We start from the raw sequence: 19,600 nt of genomic DNA on the forward strand, positions 1-19,600 counted from the left end.
GATTTCATTGACAGCCGTGGGAGTCAATGGCTCCTGTTGCTAGCAATCTATCCAATGAGGACCCGAGACAGAGGCTGGAGCTGCTGGGCTCATGCTCGGTCGCTGGAACCTTTGGGTTCAGGTAACAATAACGGGGGGTCTGGGGGACAGCTGTAACCAAGAAGTTTTTTTACCTCAATACAACTTAACTCAAGTATGCATTCAGGAGAGTGTGCTTAGCTAAGAAAACCCCTCCTCTTCTCCTCTCCTGAAGACTCCTGGGTTGTATGACATCATTTGCCTAGGCATGGAAACCAGGAAATAACTGAAGAAATGTTAAAAAAAAAAGTAATGATGATATACTTTCCTATCTATTTACTAGTGCTAGCAGCATGAGGATTAAAGATAATCAATGTTGATTGTGAGAGTAAGTTCAACTTTGAATTAAAAGTCAGGGAAAAATGTTTTTTTCTTCATCTATGTTATTTTTTTCTGCAAATCAATGGTTTTTCTTTAACACAATTTCTATGAAGCTTGCACTTTTGATATAGATTTGTCCTGATATAGGTAACAGATCCCATGGAGTATAATGCTGGGACTAAAATAAAATGGTGATGTTTAACCACTTTGTGCCCGCGCTATAGCCGAAAGACGGCTACAATGTGGGCTTAAAATGCAAGGAGGGTGCAGATAGACGTCCTCCTATTCTCATGCTCTGTGATCGCCGAGCATTAGGACTCGGCTGATCACGGAGCAGGGTAAAGGGCCAATCACAGCAGGCCCTTTACCATGTGATCAGCTGACAGCTGACAGCTGATCTTTGGAGTAAACAGAAGCTTTTTTTCCTTCACGCTTTTAGCGTGAAGAAAAAGAATAAAGCCATTAACTGGCTTCTGTTCGAGGGACATTGGTCCTCTTAGTGCCCACCACTGCTGCTAATCCGTGCCCTCCAGTGCCATCTATCAGTACCCATCAGTACTGCTAATCAGTGCCACCTCTCTGTGCCGCCCATCAGTGCCACCTCTCCGTGCCGCCCATCAGTGCCACCCACCAGTGCCACCTCTTCAGTGGCCACCAGTGCCAGCTCATCAGTGAAGCCTATCAGTGCCCATTAGTGCCACCTCATCAGCGAAGGTGAAAAATTACCGAATTACAAAATTTTATAACAAAATATGAAAAACTTTTTATTTTTTTTCCGGCAAATTTTTGGCCTTTTTTGTTTGTTTAGCAAAAAATAAAAAACCCAGTGGTGATTAAAAACCACCAAAAGAAAGCTCTATTTGTGTGAAAAAAATGAAAAAAATTGAATTTGGGTACAGTGTTGCATGACCGCGCAATTGTCATTTAAAATATGAGAGTGCTGAAAACTGAAAATTGGCCTGGTCAGGAAGGGAGTATAAGTTCCCAGTTAGCAAGTAGTTAAGAGTAAAATGTATAATTTTTTTCCCCCTGAAATGGTGATGAAAATGGGAGGATTTCAGCAAAATGTAATAGTTTTGAAGCTAGGGACAACACCCTGAAGACCCTCCTGCTTACTGACTATGCCCGCTCCCAAGATATACCTTAGTGCCTGCTGACGGTGGACGCAGAGAAGGCCTTTGACCGCGTTGAATGGCATTTTTTGCGTCTTACCCTAGAGCAAATCGGTCTCGGCCCCCTGATGCTAGCTAGAATTATGGCCCTCTATAAGTCACCTTCCGCTAGGCTCCGGATTAATGGCTCCTTGTCTCCTGCCTTCAGCATACACAACGGCACGCGCCAGGGTTGCCCCCTATCTCCGATCCTCTATGTCCTGGTAATGGAACATCTGGCCGTTGCTCTTCGCAACAACCACAATGTTTGTGGACTGACCACTGGCCCCATACATTCTAAACTAGCGCTATTCACAGATGACCTACTGCTCTACATCACTTCTCCCCAAAAGTCCCTCCCTGCGATCCTGGCCGAGTACTGCGACTTTGGCCTTATGAGCAACTTTAAAGTTAATCACTCTAAATCGGAGATAATAAATATCTCCTTGCCTAAATCGACTCTTAAGCGTATCTCGGACACATATCCCTTTAATACGGGATCCTCCTCCCTTCGCTACCTGGGCGTCAATCTGCCTTCTGACCCGACGTGCCTCTTCACTGACAATTTTGTTCCGCTCTTCACTAAAACTCTGTCTGACCTGTCTACATAGCCTTAAATCCTTGGGTTACATTTATTGATAAGAAACAATAAATGTGTGTTTTTCAGCTTCTTTCCCTATACCTGACTATGCTCAACATGCAGAATCCTATTCTTTCTTATTGTTCTTGTTCATACTCGTACACTCAGTCACCCTACACCTTACCTTATGCCCAAAAAAGCACATGAGCTATCTTTGAAGAACTCCTCTCTCCCTCCCCTTGCCCAGCTTAGCAGACGAACTACTGAAGTTGCATATGTGCACAAAAACACAAAGCTTGTAAAATACCTGAAAAAAAATGCTTCAAAAGCACCAAGAATCTGCTTAGGTGTGACTTCCGGTTAATACAATTCACATTGGATGGTGCTAAATAGGCATAATCTGAAATGCTAATGCACACCCACGCTCCACTAAACCTCAAAGAGTGGGTATTCAGTTCTCCACTGAACCTCAAGGAGTAGGTATTCAGTTCTCCACTGAACCTCAAAGAGTGGGTATTCAGTTCTCCACTGAACCTCAAGGAGTAGGTATTCAGTTCTCCACTGAACCTCAAAGAGTGGGTATTCAGTTCTCCACTGAACCTCAAAGAGTGGATATTCAGTTCTCCACTGAACCTCAAGGAGTCGGTATTCAGTTCTCCACTGAACCTCAAAGAGTGGGTATTCAGTTCTCCACTGAACCTCAAGGAGTAGGTATTCAGTTCTCCACTGAACCTCAAAGAGTGGGTATTCAGTTCTCCACTGAACCTCAAAGAGTGGATATTCAGTTCTCCACTGAACCTCAAGGAGTCGGTATTCAGTTCTCCACTGAACCTCAAAGAGTGGGTATTCAGTTCTCCACTGAACCTCAAAGAGTGGGTATTCAGTTCTCCACTGAACCTCAAAGAGTGGGTATTCAGTTCTCCACTGAACCTCAAGGAGTAGGTATTCAGTTCTCCACTGAACCTCAAGGAGTGGGTATTCAGTTCTCCACTGAACCTCAAAGAGTGGGTATTCAGTTCTCCACTGAACCTCAAGGAGTCGGTATTCAGTTCTCCACTGAACCTCAAAGAGTGGGTATTCAGTTCTCCACTGAACCTCAAGGAGTGGGTATTCAGTTCTCCACTGAACCTCAAGGAGTGGGTATTCAGTTCTCCGCTGAACCTCAAGGAGTGGGTATTCAGTTCTCCACTGAACCTCAAAGAGTGGGTATTCAGTTCTCCACTGAACCTCAAAGAGCGGGTATTCAGTTCTCCACTGAACTTCAAGGAGTGGGTATTCAGTTCTCCACTGAACCTCAAGGAGTGGGTATTCAGTTCTCCGCTGAACCTCAAGGAGTGGGTATTCAGTTCTCCACTGAACCTCAAAGAGTGGGTATTCAGTTCTCCACTGAACCTCAAAGAGTGGGTATTCAGTTCTCCACTGAACCTCAAAGAGTGGGTATTCAGTTCTCCACTGAACCTCAAAGAGTGGGTATTCAGTTCTCCACTGAACCTCAAAGAGTGGGTATTCAGTTCTCCACTGAACCTCAAGGAGTGGGTATTCAGTTCTCCACTGAACCTCAAGGAGTGGGTATTCAGTTCTCATATTTACAGTAGATTAAAGAAAAAAAGACCACCCATCCAGAAGAGGGAGCCAATTGTATTGAGAACATCCTTTTTGTAACGACTGAATGAACCATTTTTAGTAAGAGTGTATATTGGGGTTGCTATGGTGATGCCACATACTGAATGCTGCTCCTGAGGAATTTGGTGATGAATTGTGTTTGAAAGACTTGGTTTGTGACATCATCACTCTGGCCAGAAAACGTAATACCCACTCCTGGAGGTTTGAAGGAGTGTGGATTTATTAGTGCTTTACATTGTGCTTGTTTAGCACCATCCAATGCGAATTGTATTGCTGCTTTAATAAAATATGTAACCTGGAGATTTAACACTATGCAGTTTCCTCCCTTACTTTTTTATGCATTACTACTAAACTGAAGGATTAAAGAGAGAATTGTCTGTGGAACACACATAAAAGGGGGAACATTTAAGAATTGTCCAAAAAATAATTTTCCCATTCTAAGGTCCTGTTCACACCTGAGTGTTTTTCAGCTTGTAAAACGCTCAGCTCGGAAGCTCCAAAACGCCCAACAAACAAATCCGGGGCGACAATCGCAGCAAAATCGCGCCGCGTTTGGGGTGCCATTGGAAGTGATGGTAATTGCGCGGGCCGCCCCGCGATTTACCGTGATTTGGAATTGATCTGGGATGCCAATTTGTGAACGGAGCCTAAAAAAAGTACATGAGCTTCTTTTTGGCAGACTACAAGCGTTTTTAGCAACATAGACTTCAATAGAAACGCCCGCCCGAGCAAGAAAACGCTTGCAAAACGTTTAAATAGCAGCTCTCAACCTCTAAATTTCCTCTCCCCCTCCTACCCCTACAGCTTTCTATTGGCTAAACAAAAACACCTGAAGCTGTAAGATGCTTGTAATACACTTCTAAAATGTGTTAAAAAGCTTAAAAAAACGCCAGTAAATTGATACGCTCAGGTGTGAATGGAGCCTTAATGTAGAACTAAATCCAGTTTCCCAGAACAGTTACTTTCATGGCATCCCTTGAATGATAAATGTCACAGTTGCTTGTGCTCTCAACTTAACCGCCAACCTAATAAATGGCCGATGTCATAATTGATTGCATGTGCAGCAGCACCATGGCGAATGCAAATCAAACAAAGCCTTACAGTACATGGCAGCCTCCTTAGTAAAGAATAGCAGGGTTTAGTTCTACTTTAACTGGTTGCCGACCGCCTCACGACGATATACGTCGGCAGTCAGCCCCAGCCAGGCAAAGTGACGTACATATATACGTCACTAGCCTGTCACTTGCTTTGGAGCCAATAGCGGGCGAGCGCGTGCCCGCGGAGGCGCACTCCCGCCCCGGCTCGTTCCCCAGCAAGTCCGTGCGTGTGACCGGCGGACCCGATGTCCGCCGGTCACTCGCCGATCGTCGTTGCAGAGGGAGAAAGTCAGGCGGCTGATGTAAACAAGCCGCCTGTCATTCTCCCCTGTGTAGGAACAGTGATCATACGGTTCTACTATGTAGGACCGTTGATCACTGTTCCTACACTTCAAGCCACAGCCAATCACAGTAAGAATCACGCCCCTAGGGACACACACCACCCCTCCCTCTCAAATAAAGTTAACCCCTTCACTACCAGTGTCATTTTGCAGTAACAGTGCATATGTATAGCACTGATTACTGCAGTAATGTCACTGGTAACCCCAAAAGTGTCAAAAATGTCAGTCAAGGGTCCGATCTGTCCGCCGCAATGTCACAGTACCGCAAAAAAAAAATCGCAGATCGCCGCCATTACGCGTTAAAAAAAAAAAACACCAAAAATGACAGAAATCTTTCCCTTTGTTAGTAAACGCAATAACTTTTGCGCAAACCAATCAAAATACGCTTTTTGCGATTTTTTTTTTACCAAACATATGTAGCATAAAACAAATTGGCCAAAAATGTTAAAAAATTTTGATTTTTACATTTTTTTGGGGGGGAATTTCATATAAAAAAATGTGAAAAATATTGTTGTTTTTGCAAAATTTACGCTCTTTTTTTGTTTATAGCGCATAAAGTAAAAATCGCACATGTGATCAAATACCACCAAAAGAAAGCTCTGTTTGTGGAAAAAAAAGGACGTCAAATTAGTTTAGGTACAGCGTTGCACGACCGCGCAATTGTCCGTTAAAGTCACGCAGTAAAAAATCACAAAAAACCCCCTGGTCAGGAAGAGGGTAAAATCTTCCGGGGCTTAAGTGGTTAAAGATACGAGGTCAATATTAGCCAGTGAGAATATTTACAATAAGAGCAGAACTTACAAGGAGCATGTCAGATATTGTATAAAAAAACTGTATATCAATCCGTTTGACCTGGAACACTGATGATTTGTGATTTACAAGTCAAACTACTACACATGAAATGTATTACAAGAGACTTTTGAGCACGAATAATGCCTGAGGTATCTGTGGACTTTTTATTTGTATCTTTGGCATTTTTATTTATTTATCTATCATGTTTCAAGTTCTATGGTATACAGTGCCTTGAAAAAGTATTGACACCCCTTGAAATGTTCTACATTTTGTCATGTTGAAACCAAAATAGTAAATTTATTTGATTGGGATATTATGTGATAGACCAACACAAAGTGGCACATAATTGTGAAGTGGAAGGAAATATATAAATGGTTTTCACAATTTTTTTTACAAATAAATATCTGAAATGTGTGGCCTGCATTTGCATTCAGCCCCTTTACTCTGCTACAGTACCCCTAACTAAAACCAGTTGCCTTCAGAAGTCACCTAATTAGTATATAAAGTCCACCTGTGTGTAGTTTAACCTCAGTATAAATACAGCTGTTCTGTGAAGCCCTCAGAGATTTGTTAGAGAACCTTAGTGACCAAGCAGCATCATGAAAGGATCACACCAGACACATCAGGGATAAGTTGGAGAAGTTTAAAGCAGGGTTAGGTAAAAAAAAAAAAAAATCTCAAGCTTTGAACATCTCATGGAGCACTGTTCAATCCATCATCCGAAAATGGAAAGAGTATGGCACAACTGCAAACCTACCAAGACATGTCTGACCACCTAAACTGACAGGTCAGGAAAGGAGAGCATTAATCAGAAAAGCAGCAAAGAGGCCCATGGTAACTCTGGATGAACTGCAGAGATCTACAGCTCAGGTGGGAGAATCTGTGCACAGGACAACTATTAGTCGTGCACTCCACAAATCTGCCCTTTATGGAAGAGTGGCAAGAAGAAAGCCATTGTTGAAAGAAAGCCATAAGAAGTCCTGTGGGGGACACAGCAAGCATGTGGAAGAAGGTGCTCTGGTCAGATGAGACCAAAATTGTACTTTTTGGCCTAAAGCAAAATGCTATGTGAGGTGGAAAACTAACACGGCACATCACCCAGAGCATTCCATCTCCACCATGAAACATGGTGGTGGCAGCATCATGTTGTGGGGATACTTTTCTTCAGCAGGGACAGGGAAGCTGGTCAGAGTTGATGGGAAGATGTTACAGGGCAATCTTAGAAGAAAACCTGTTAGAGTCTGCAAAAGACTTGAGACTGGGATGGAGGTTCACCTTCCAGTAGGACAACGACCCTAAACATACAGCCAGAGCTACAATGGAATGGTTTAGATTCATGTGTTAGAATGTCCCAGAAGTCCAGACCTTAATCCAATTGAGAATCTGTGGCAAGATTTGAAAATTGCTGTTCACAGACGCTCTCCATCCAATCTGACAGCTTGAGCTATTTTGCAAAGAAGACTGGGCAAAAATGTCACTCCCTAGATGTGCTAAACTGGTAGAGACATACCAAAAAAGTCTTGCAGCTGTAATTGCAGCGAAAGGTGGTTCTACAAAGTATTGGCTCAGGGGGGCTGAATACAAATGTACACCACAATTTTCACATATTTGTAAAAATAAAAATGAAAACCATTCATTATTTTCCTTCCACTTCACAATGATGTGAATGATGTGCCACTTTGTGTTGATCTATCACATAAAATCCCAATAAAATACATTTACAATTTTGGTTGTAACATGACAAAATGTGGACAATTTCAAGGGGTATGAATACTTTTTCAAGGCACTGTATATTACTGGCCAAGCGCTGGGCACATAATAGTGACGCAATTACATCAACTTATGTCAAATTTGTCAACTTATAATATAAAGAAAGCAGGTACATTTAGGTGAGGTACAATCAGGATGAGCACTGAAAGTGTTTAAAGCATAACTAAACCCTCCTATTGTTTTCAGCTAAGGAAGCTGCCATCTTGGCCTCTGTTGGATCTTCAACTGCTATGATGCTGCACATGATCATTTATGATATCAGCCATTTGATGAATTGACAGTATGACTGGTAGCACAACCAATGTGATAATTACATTCCTGACACATGCTGGGAATGTGACGTTTTATTTAAAGTGTTAAATCGATGGGTTAGTTCCACTTTAAAAAAAAAAATAAAAAAATAAGCACAAGGGACTTCTGACTTCTAGCTCAGTAGAAATCTTTCCCTCCCATGTTTCCTCCCCTGCCGTCATAATCTTAAAGTGTGGCAGAGATTATTAGAGGAGCTGTCACAGACTCTAATCAAGAGTGCCCAACTATGCCCAACCTTTTCGCCCAGCTCCTCCATTGATAGAAGCCATACTACAGCTTCTATGAATGAAACGTATGATGTGTGAATGAATAGCAGAACCTTTCAATCATCTGCCTGTCCTCTATTCATAGATCCTATATCATTTATAGAACCTGGAGTAACAGCTGCTATGAATGAAGGAGCTGGGCGATAAGGACGGGCATAGTTGGGCACTCTTGATGAGAGCCTGTGACAGCTCCTCTAAAAAACCCTGCTGCACCAGAAGATTAGAACAGCAGGGGTGATAAGCTTCAGAGGGGAAGATTTTTACTGAGCTACAATCAGAAGTCCCTTGTGCTTATTTTGTATTTTTTTTTACGCAGAACTATTAACCACTTGCCGACTGCCGCACGACTATTTACGTTGGCAGTCAGCCCCTCACAGGTAGAGCAACGTAGATCTACGTCGCTAGCCTGTAAGGGTGTGGGGAGCGAGTGCGCGCCGGAGGCACGCTCCCGCTCGGTCATGGACCCCCCCGCGCGTGTACCCGGCGGACCCGATGTCCGCCGGGCACTCACGATCGCCCGTGACAGTGGGAGAAAGGCAGGCGGCTAGTGTAAACAAAGCTGGCTGTCAGTTCTCCCCTGTGTAAGAATGGTGATCAAATGGTTCTACTATGTAGGACCGTTGATCTCTGGTCTTACACACACAGCCAATCACAGTTAGAAGCACGCCCCTAGGACACACTTAACCCCTCCCTCTCCAATACAGTTAACTCCTTCACTGCCAGTGTCATTTTTACAGTAACAGTGCATATATATAGCACTGATTACTGTAGAAATGTCACTGGTAACCCCAAAAGTGTAAAAAATGTCAGTCAAGGGTCCGATCTGTCTGCCGCAATGTCGCAGTCCCGCAAAAAAAAAATCGCAGATCGCCGCCATTACTCGTTAAAAACAAAAACAACAAAAATGACAAAAATCTTTCCCTTTGTTAGTAAACGCAATAACTTTTGAGCAAACCAATCAAAATATGCTTTTTGCCATTTTTTTTTTTTTACCAAACATATGGTAAAAAAAAAAATTGGCCTAAAATGTTAAAAAATTTTGATTTTTACATTTTTTTGGGGGGAATTTCATATAAAAAAAAAAGTGAAAATATTGTTATTTTTGCAAAATTTACGCTCTTTTTTTGTTTATAGCGCATGATCAAAAAATCGCACAGGTGATCAAATACCACCAAAAGAAAGCTCTGTTTGTGGGAAAAAAAGGACGTCAAATTCGTTTAGGTACAGCGTCGCACGACCGTACAATTATCCATTAAAGTCACGCAGTAAAAAATTGCAAAAAACCCCCTGGTCAGGAAGGGGGTAAAATCCGGGGCTTAAGTGGTTAAACCTATTGATTTAACAGTGTCAAAAAACATTTGGATTCCCAGCATGTGCTAGGAATGTAACTGTTACATTGTCTTTGCTGTCAGTCAAACCATCAGATGGCTACTGTCATAGCTGATCGCATGTGCAGCATCATAGCAGTTGAAGATCCAACAAAGGTAAAGATGGCAGCTTCCTTGGCTGAAAATAGGAGGGTTTAGTTCCGCTTTAAGGTAAAAAATGTAGGCTTTAACAACTTCCGTCCAGACCGCCCACTGCATATATATACTGCAGCAAGGCGGCCCAGCTGCACAAAATCATGTATAGGTACGTCATTTTGTGCAGGGGTTCTCGGGGCGCACCGCTCCTGCTGTGATTAGACACAGTGGGAGCCAATCAGCGTGTCGGCCGTCGGTCACCCACGATCATGCAGGAGAATGACAGAACGGCCGTCAAGGCAAACAGCTGTTCTGTCACAGAGGAAGAGTGAGATCTTGTGTTTCAGCTAAGCTAAGCTGAAACACAGATCTCTATTTTCCTCTAGCACATCCATTGCCCACACAGTTAGAAAGTACTCCCTAGGAGCACACTTAACCCCTTGATCACCCCTAGTGTTAACCCCTTCCCTACCAGTGTCATTTATATAATAACAGTGCATTTTTTTAGCACTGACCACTGTATTGGTGTCACTGGTCTGCAAAAAGTGTCACTAAAGCCCCGTACACACGATAAGAAAATCGGAGGGGAAATTTCGTCCAACGACCGATCTGCCGATTTTCGGATTGTTAGTATGGTGCTTTCGACAGCCGACTCCAGGATTTTTTCGGCCGAAAAGTCGATGTGCAGGCTATAAAATTTTTGTCTTCCGTAATACAACGTCCGATTTTCGTCTCATTAGTACAGATTTAGACGGGGAAAAATCTTAAGAGCAAGACTAGGCATGCTCAGAGAGAAAGAACACATACAAAGCAATCCAACACATGACATCACTTCTGAAGTAGAATTCTGTCATACGGGAAAATTCGTATGAAAATAACCTCTTCACTTTCCACATCAGACCAGCATGCCACAAAGAACGGAAGACAGATCGTTGGATAATCTGATCGTGTGTACAGGGCTTTAGTGTCAGATTTGTCTGCTGCAACGTCACACTCCCCGCTAAAAATTGCTGATCGCCGCCATTACAAGTAAGAACAATAAAAAAAATGCCATAAATCTATCCCATAGTTTGTAGATGCTATAACTTTTAAGCAAACCAATCAAAATACACTTATTAGGATTTTTTTAATCACAAATATGTAGCAGAATATATATTGGCCTCAATTGATGAAAAAAATGTGATTTACATTTTTATTGGAAATGTTTTATAGCAGAAAGTAAAAAAAAATATTTATTTATTTATTTTTTAAATTTGTCGGTCTTTTATTGTTTACGGCGCAAAAAAAAAAAAAAAAAAAAACCAGAGGTGTTCAAATACCACTAAAAGAAAGCTCTATTTGTGGGGAAAAAACCCTCAATTTTATTTAAAGTACAGCGTTGCATGACCATAAAATATTTCGTTAAAGCAACGCAGTGCCGTATTGTAACAAATGGCCTGGTTAATAAGGGGGTAAAACCTTCCGCAGCTGAAGTGGTAAATGAGTTGTAAAGGCAGAAGGTTTTTATTTTAATGCATTCTATGCATTAGGATAAAAAGCCTTCTGTGTGCAGCAGCCTTCTCAGAACCCCCAATACTTACTTGAGCCCCATCTCTGCCCAGCGGTGTCCACGAATCTCTGGGCCTTCCGGGGGTCTCCCTCCTGATTGGCGACACAGCCACGGCGCCATTGACTAACTGACTTTGACAGCAGCGGGAGCCAATCAGGAGTTAGAGGGGATGGGGCCTAACGGCAGCTCTGTGTCTGAATGGATACACAGAGCTGCAGCTTGATTCGGGTGCCCCCATAGCAAGTTGCTAGCTGTGGAGGCACTCATCAGAGGGGAGGGGCCAGGAGCTCCAGCCAGGGACCCGAGAAGAGGAGGATCTGGGCTTCCCTGTGCAAAACAACTGCAAAGGGCAGGTAAGTATAACATGTTCTTTACAATCACTTTAAACACTCAGGTACATGAGTGCTCATCCTGATCGTACCTCACCTAAATGTAGACAAAATTACAAGGGACACATAAAACACTTGTGCTTTTGTCATTTTTTAGGTAAACTTTAAGTTCAGCAAGGTTAAGAAAATGTCAATTTCTAGCTACATTGTGGTCCATTAAACACACTTTAATGTGTGGCATATTGTCAATAAACACGTGTGGAAAACCAAACCACTGCCATGAGCTGCCAAAGTTCTTTTCAACAGCTTCCATGAAGAGCCAGATTTAGACCTTGGGGGGCCTGGGGCACTTCAGGTTCAGGAGGCCCATCATACATAGAGTTGGTTTACATTCTCAGTGACAGTCACAAATTTTAAAAGTCATTCTGACGCCATGCGTGCCATGCATACACACACACGCAGTCACCATGCTCGACGTGTGGTTCGCTTGAGTTGCCTAAATTCATTTTTAAGAATGATATATATACCAGTCCACAGTAAAAACTTTTACAGATGACGACAAGCAAACTATTACTACCCAAGATGCTTTTTATAAAAGAAATTCATTTTTTAATAATATATTATATATTATGTTCCTTTTTTTTTTTTTAATAATTTTATATTGTTTTATATTATTTTGTATTGTATCAGGGTAGGCCCAGGGCAGAGTCCTCTTTTGCCCCCTTATAAAATCCAGCACTGCTTATAACCTTCTTACTAGTGGATCGCTGTTTTCAGGTGTGTGATGTGGCCACCATCTGAATGAAGCAGAGGCGCTGATTTGCTGCCTCTGCCTGATCGGCCAATCATCAGCTCTGCTTACACATACATTCCATAACCTCTTGTTTGGCAATCGCCTCCTCTACCCAACCAAGGTGCTGCAAATAAGGTGATAGCCAACAAGTGGTTAATGAAATAGTCCTGTGTCCGTATCACTGTGGTGGCACATTCGATTGTAAGCTTCTTTGGAAACCAGGTGATAACTGAACCTTCTCTTTGTGGTTCTATAGCAGTGATGGCGAACCTTGGCACCCCAGATGTTTTGAAACTATGTTTCCCATGATGCTCAACTACACTGCAAAATGCATGAGCATCATGGGAAATGTAGTTCCAAAACATCTGGGGTGCCAAGGTTCGCCATCACTGCGCTATAGCAAAAGCAATGCATACCAATCATGTGAGTAAATGGACTGAATGAACATGGTTAGTGTAGCAGGTAAAGATAAAAATAAACAACATAAATACATAATCACATGCAAGCAGCAAGGTAGATGCATGCATGATATCATTTTTTTATATTGTATCTGGGTGGGCCCAGGGCAGTTGCCCCTTTTGCCCCCTTATAAAATCCAGCACTACTTCCATCTTCTTACTAGTGGATCGCTGTTTTCAGGTCTGTGATGTGGCCACCATCTGAATGAAGCAGAGGCGCTGATTTGCTGCTTCCGCCTGATCGGCCAATCATCAGCTCTGCTTACACATACATTCCATAACCTCTTGTTTGGCAATCTCTACCCAACCAAGGTGCTGCAAATAAGGTGATAGCCAACAAGTGGTTAATGAAATAGTCCTGTGTCCGTATCACTGTGGTGGCACATTAGATTGTAAGCTTCTTCGGAAACCAGGTGATAACTGAACCTTCTCTATAGCAAAAGCAATGCATACCAATGATGTGAGTGAATGGACTGAATGAACATGGTTAGTGTAGCAGGTAAAGATAAAAATAAATGACATAAATACATAATGACATGAAAGCAGCAAGGTAAGACGCACAATTTAGTAAGCATACAGCAATGAAATAAAAATAATATTTCAGACAGACGATCCTAACAGCCCTTTATTTCTATTCTCTCTCTGCAAACACAATGTATATAGGAGATTTATGTAAAAAAGAAAAGTAGGAGTTAAGGCCACAGAGGAGGAATGATCACAATTGTTTAACAATTAATATACGACTTATATGACTAAAAACTATTTCCACAAGACAGAATATGACCTAAAATATATATTTCTGTGAGAATCTAATAAATAGAAAATACAGAGATGTCCCTGATAACAGAAGCCTGTGTATATGTCGCTTTTCCATTTTATTTTTCTACCGGTGAAACGAAATGGACTTGTCTCTTTTTTCTTTTTTTTTCCCCAATCGCCAACAATCGACGCTTATTAAAAAAACAAAGCGCCACCTTGACGTCACCACCCCTATGTATTCTGCTGACACATTTTTTTTTATAGTGAAAATCGTTTCTCCCTCCCACCTTGTTCATCGCTATAGTGCAGATAAAAAAAAAAAAGAATTGCGAGGTGCGATAGCGACGATGAGCTCTATAGTAACACGGGAGCGTGGAGCAGGAATAACAATAAAAAAAATGAAGGCGATGCCATCCTCTATAGAAGCGTCGACGCATTCCCATCCTTGGAAAGGTAAAGCCGCCGAGAGAAGGCTTTGCATCCTAATTCACAGACGTGTTTTTTCAGAGATATTTTTTCGCAGATTTTTCAGGAAAAAAAATAAAAAGGAGGACAAACAGCATTGTAATAAAAAAGGATAATAGTAAATAAAATGTAATGTTACCTTTTGGATGGTCTCCTCAGTCCCATGAGCTTGAACAATGGGCTCCGAGGTGGTGTGGCAGCAGCCCAGCCATCCAGGGCGGATGGGATGAGGATGATGAGGAGGATGAGGAGGAGGATGGAGCCCACAGATTGCAGGACCAAGCGATTCCAATGATAAACAAGGCGATGGAAAGGCCCCAATAAGAGTCCAAGGATGGCTGCTGCACCTGTTCTCTGGATGCAATAAGGAAAAATAACACCTCTGTATATTAATAATGCCGCCCGTCCATCATGTGCCCGCTGTGCCCAGATGTGCCTGCACCTCGTCTGCCCTGACTGCAAGGAGAAGACATCATCATCACCATCCAGCTGTCACAAGACACTGGCCATCTCTCACCATACAGCCAGGAGATACAAGAAGGAGGGCAAACACAATGCGGCTGTGCTGTGGCGGCTCCGCTCCGCTGCAGGACGAGAGATGACACACAATATAAAGAAGAAGAGCTTTCCGTTATTTCATAACCGTCCAGGGAGCCGAGCAGACGCCATAGCAAAAAATCAAATAGCACACAAGGCTGCAGCTTCGGCTGTCAGTGCTAGGGAACGGGGAAGAAAGGCAGAAGGCACAGGGCGGGGGAGGGGAGCTCATAGAGGCTCCACAAACATGGACTCTTGCGCCCCCTAGCACATGTCTGTGAAATATGGGGACCCTGATTTCTCTTCTCACAAATAACTCATTCCATGGCATCCTCTGCTGAAACTCTACCATTGCAGTCCAAACACTGGCCCATATATAATAAAGTGGGACGAACGCTACCATTTCTTACAATCGTTTTTTATCGAACCAATAGTCACAAGAGTAAATGTAATAATAATATGTAAGAATATATGTATAATAAGAAGAAGTATATATATAATATGGTATGGTAATAAAAAGAATATATATAAGAATTTTTGTATAGTAATAGGAAGTATATATATATATATATATATATATATGATGGTATGGTATATATGATATGGTAATAAGAAGTGTATATGTAAGAATAACATGCAGGAATATTTGTATAGTGATAAGAAGTATATATATGATAAGGTATGCCATATACAATATGGTAATAAGAGGAATATATGTAAGAATTTTTGTATAGTAATAAGAAGTGTGTGTGTGTGTATATATATATATATATATGTATAATATGGTATGGTATATATTATATGGAAATAAGAAGAATATATGTAAGAATGACATTTAAGAATTTTTGTATAGTAAAAAGAAGTATATATATATATAATATGGTATGGTATATATCATATGGTAATAAGAAGAATATATGTAAGATTTTTCGTATAGTAATAAGTATATATATATATATATATATATCTATATATATATATATATATATATATATATATAGTATATATGATATGGTAATAACTAGAATACTGTATATGCAAGAATAACATTTAAGAATTTTTGTGTAGTGATAAGAAGTATATATATGATAAGGTCTGGGCCGGTGCTAGACTGTTTTACACCCTAGGCAAGATCAGCTACTTGCGCCCCCCCAAAAAAATAAAAAAAAGGGAAGGGGTTAAAAACTGCTCTATGTCATATCCAGTGACCCTGATCTGATGGCTCCTCCATGTAATGCTGTCATACCCAGTGGTCCCTGATATTCCTCCATGTCATACCCGGAGACCCTGATGTTCCTCCATGTCACACCTGGGGACCCTGATGTTCCTCCATATCACACCTGGGGACCTCAATCCCCCATGGCACACCCAGGGATCCCAATTCCTCATGGCACACCTGGTGACCCCAAACCACTGTTACACTTGTGACCCCCTCTCCCCCATGTCACACCTGGTGACTCCGATTCCCCATGGCATACCTGGTGACCGCAATTCTCTTTCACACCAGGGATACTCCATGTCACACCCAGGGACCCCGATTCCCTGTTCTGGGGACACTTACTGGGCAGTATGAAGAGAGTGGCCTGCACTCTGCCCTCCTTCACCATGATCCTGCTTATTCCTTCTCCCAGGACGCTCCTCTCCTGGACCACAGTGCTCACCACAGCTCCAACCGGCTCCTGGTGGAGGGAGAAGCAGCAGTCAGAGAGCTCCGCACCTCCTTCATCACCAACATCCTAAGACCATTCTGTTGCCTCGTCGCTTCTGCTCCAGTAAAGGTGCCGCCCTCCAGTGCCGAGCTCAGGTTCAGCTCTCCTCCACTCCCTGCTTAATACCGACCCAGGGAAATGAACAGCTGCCCACAAGCTCAGATTAGAGAGTCACTTCCCGCCCAGGGATTAGGCCGCTGAGCTCCAGACGAAGAGGATCATTATGCAGGTAGCACTCCGGTGGGCTCCTTTCCTGCCCCTTGGGGGTCCCCCAACAATGGTGGAAAGCCGGGGCCTGGTAGTTCTGCCACTGCCCCAGACACCTGGCATCTTCCTCTGTCCTTTCTTCCTCCCCCACTGCCGCCCCCTCCCCTCAGCTCACAAGGATCATTCATGACGGTGAGTGAGTGCTGACTCGTGGCTGCGCCCCTAGGTGGCAATGCGCCCTAGGCGGCTGCCTAGTTTGCCTAGTGGAAGCACCGGCCCTGGATAAGGTATGGTATATACGATATGGCAATAAGAAGAATACACTATATGTAAAAATATTCATATAATAACAAGAAGTATATATATATATATATATGATATAGTAAAAAGAAGAATATATGTAAGAATAACATGTAATAAGTTTTGTATAGTAATAAGAAGTATATATATATTATGGCAGGGCTCAAAATTTCAAGTCATGAGCTACTAGCCAGGCCTTAAGAGTTACTCGCCACTTGTTGTCCCACCCAAACCCTACCCTGCTCCGCCCCTAAACACGCCCACAAGCATGCCCCCTTTCATTGCAGAGTGCCCACAGCGTGCCCCCTTACAATGTAGAGTGCCCACAGCGTGCCCCCTTACAATGCAGAGTGCCCACAGCGTGCCCCCTTACAATGCAGAGTGACCACAGTGTGTCCCCTTACAATGCAGAGTGCCCACAGCGTGCCCCCTTACAATGCAGAGTGCCCACAGCGTGCCCCCTTACAATGCAGAGTGACCACAGCGTGTCCCCTTACAATGCAAAGTGACCACAGCGTGCCCCCTTAAATGCAGAGTGACCACAGCATGTCCCCTTAAATGCAGAGTGCCCACAGCGTGCCCCCTTAAATGCAGAGTGCCCACAGCGTGCCCCCTTAAATGCAGAGTGCCCACAGCGTGCCCCCCTAAATGCAGAGTGCCCACAGTGTGCCCCTTTAAATGCAGAGTGCCCACAGCGTGCCCCCTTAAATGTAGAGTGCCCACAGCTTCCCCCCTTACAATACAGAGTGCCCACAGCGTGCCCCCTTAAATGCAGAGTGACCACAGCGTGCCCCCTTAAATGCAGAGTGACCACAGCGTGCCCCCTTAAATGCAGAGTGACCACAGCGTGCCCCCTTAAATGCAGAGTGACCACAGCGTGCCCCCTTACAATGCAGAGTGACCACAGCTTCCCCCCTTAAATGCAGAGTGACCACAGCGTGACCCCTTACAATGCAGAGTGACCACAGCGTGCCCCCTTACAATGCAGAGTGCCCACAGCGTGCAGAGAGACCAGCATGCACTTACCTGATGCAGCGGTGGCTTCTCCTCAATCCTCCGCATCTCCCGAGTCCTCCTCCTCCTCCTTGGCCAATGGCAATTGTTCGCCTTTCGGCCAATCAGGAAACGGGTCTCGGACCTGCTTCCTGATTGGCCAGGAGGAGGATCCGTGTGACAATAGCGAATATTCATTCGCTATTTTCACACAATGGGTGGGCTCAGGGCGCACTGCTCTGCGCCCCGGGTCCACCCTTTTCTGAAGCCAACGCACTGGCCGCCACTGATGCTCGCGCTGCGAGACTGTGAGGAGCGGGGACAGAGAGGAGCTGTACGAAAGAATGCAGGCTGTGCTGTGAATTGCGGCGGCGGCAGGCACTAGTACATTCCCCATACAGCACAGCCCTTACTCGCCATCCTCATCATTCCACTCGCAAAATGCTAGCAGGCAAGTGGAATTTTTGAGGGCTGTACTATGGTATATGATATATGATATGGTAATAAGAAGAATATATGTAAGAATAACATTTAAGAATTTTTGTGTAGTAATAAGAAGTATATACTGTATATGATAAGGTATGGTATATATGATATGGTAATAAGAAGAATACACTATATGTAAAAATATTCATATAGTAATAAGAAGTATATATATATATATATATATATATATATATATATATATATATATATATATGATATAGTAAAAAATAAAAATATATGTAAGAATAACATGTAAGAAGTTTTGTATAGTAATAAGTATATATATATATAATATGGTACAGTGGGTACGGAAAGTATTCAGACCCCCTTAATTTTTTCACTCTTTGTTATATTGCAGCCATTTGCTAAAATCATTTAAGTTCATTCTTCTTCCTCATGAATGTACACATAGCACCCCATACTGACAGAAAAACACAGAATTGTTGACATTATTGCAGATTTATTAAAAAAAAAAAAATGAAATATCACATGGTCCTAAGTATTCAGACCCTTTGCTGTGACACTCATATATTTAACTCAGGTGCTTTCCATTTCTTCTGATCATCCTTGAGATGGTTCTACACCTTCATTTGAGTCCAGCTGTGTTTGATTATACTGATTGGACTTGATTAGGAAAGCCACACACCTGTCTATATAAGACCTTCCAGATCACAATGCATGTCAGAGCAAATGAGAATCATGAGGTCAAAGGAACTGCCTGAAGAGCTCAGAGACAGAATTGTGGCAAGGCACAGATCTGGCCAAGGTTACAAAAAGATTTCTGCTGCACTTAAGGTTCCTAAGAGCACAGTGGCCTCCATAATCTTCAAATGGAAAACGTTTGGGACGACCAGAACCCTTCCTAGAGCTGGCCGTCCGGCCAAACTGAGCTATCGGGGGAGAGCCTTGGTGAGAGAGGTAAAGAAGAACCCAAAGATCACTGTGGCTGAGCTCCAGAGATGCAGTCAGGAGATGGGAGAAAGTTGTAGAAAGTCAACCATCACTGCAGCCCTCCACCAGTTGGGGCTTTATGGCAGAGTGGCCCGACGGAAGCCTCTCCTCAGTGTAAGACACATGAAAGCCCACATGGAGTTTGCTAAAAAACACCTGAAGGACTCCAAGATGGTGAGAAATAAGATTCTCTGGTCTGATGAGACCAAAATAGAACTTTTTGGCCTTAATTCCAAGCGGTATGTGTGGAGAAAACCAGGCACTGCTCAT

At 43.0% G+C, this 19,600-nt stretch overlaps 1 protein-coding gene across 1 annotated transcript in view; it reads right to left on the minus strand.

Annotated features, from left to right (window-relative positions):
* The window catches only part of ADGRL3 (adhesion G protein-coupled receptor L3), a 1,148,837-nt gene extending 1,134,452 nt beyond the window's left edge, over nt 1-14,385 (minus strand). The window contains exon 1 of the mRNA XM_082254905.1: nt 14,287-14,385. The gene's annotated coding sequence lies outside the window, so the exon portion shown is untranslated. The remainder of the gene's footprint in view (nt 1-14,286) is intronic.
* Nucleotides 14,386-19,600: the final 5,215 nt, after the last annotated feature.

The sequence above is a fragment of the Pelophylax lessonae genome (assembly GCF_965119305.1).
Source record: "Pelophylax lessonae genome assembly, chromosome: 1".
NCBI classification, from domain to species: Eukaryota; Metazoa; Chordata; class Amphibia; order Anura; family Ranidae; genus Pelophylax; species Pelophylax lessonae.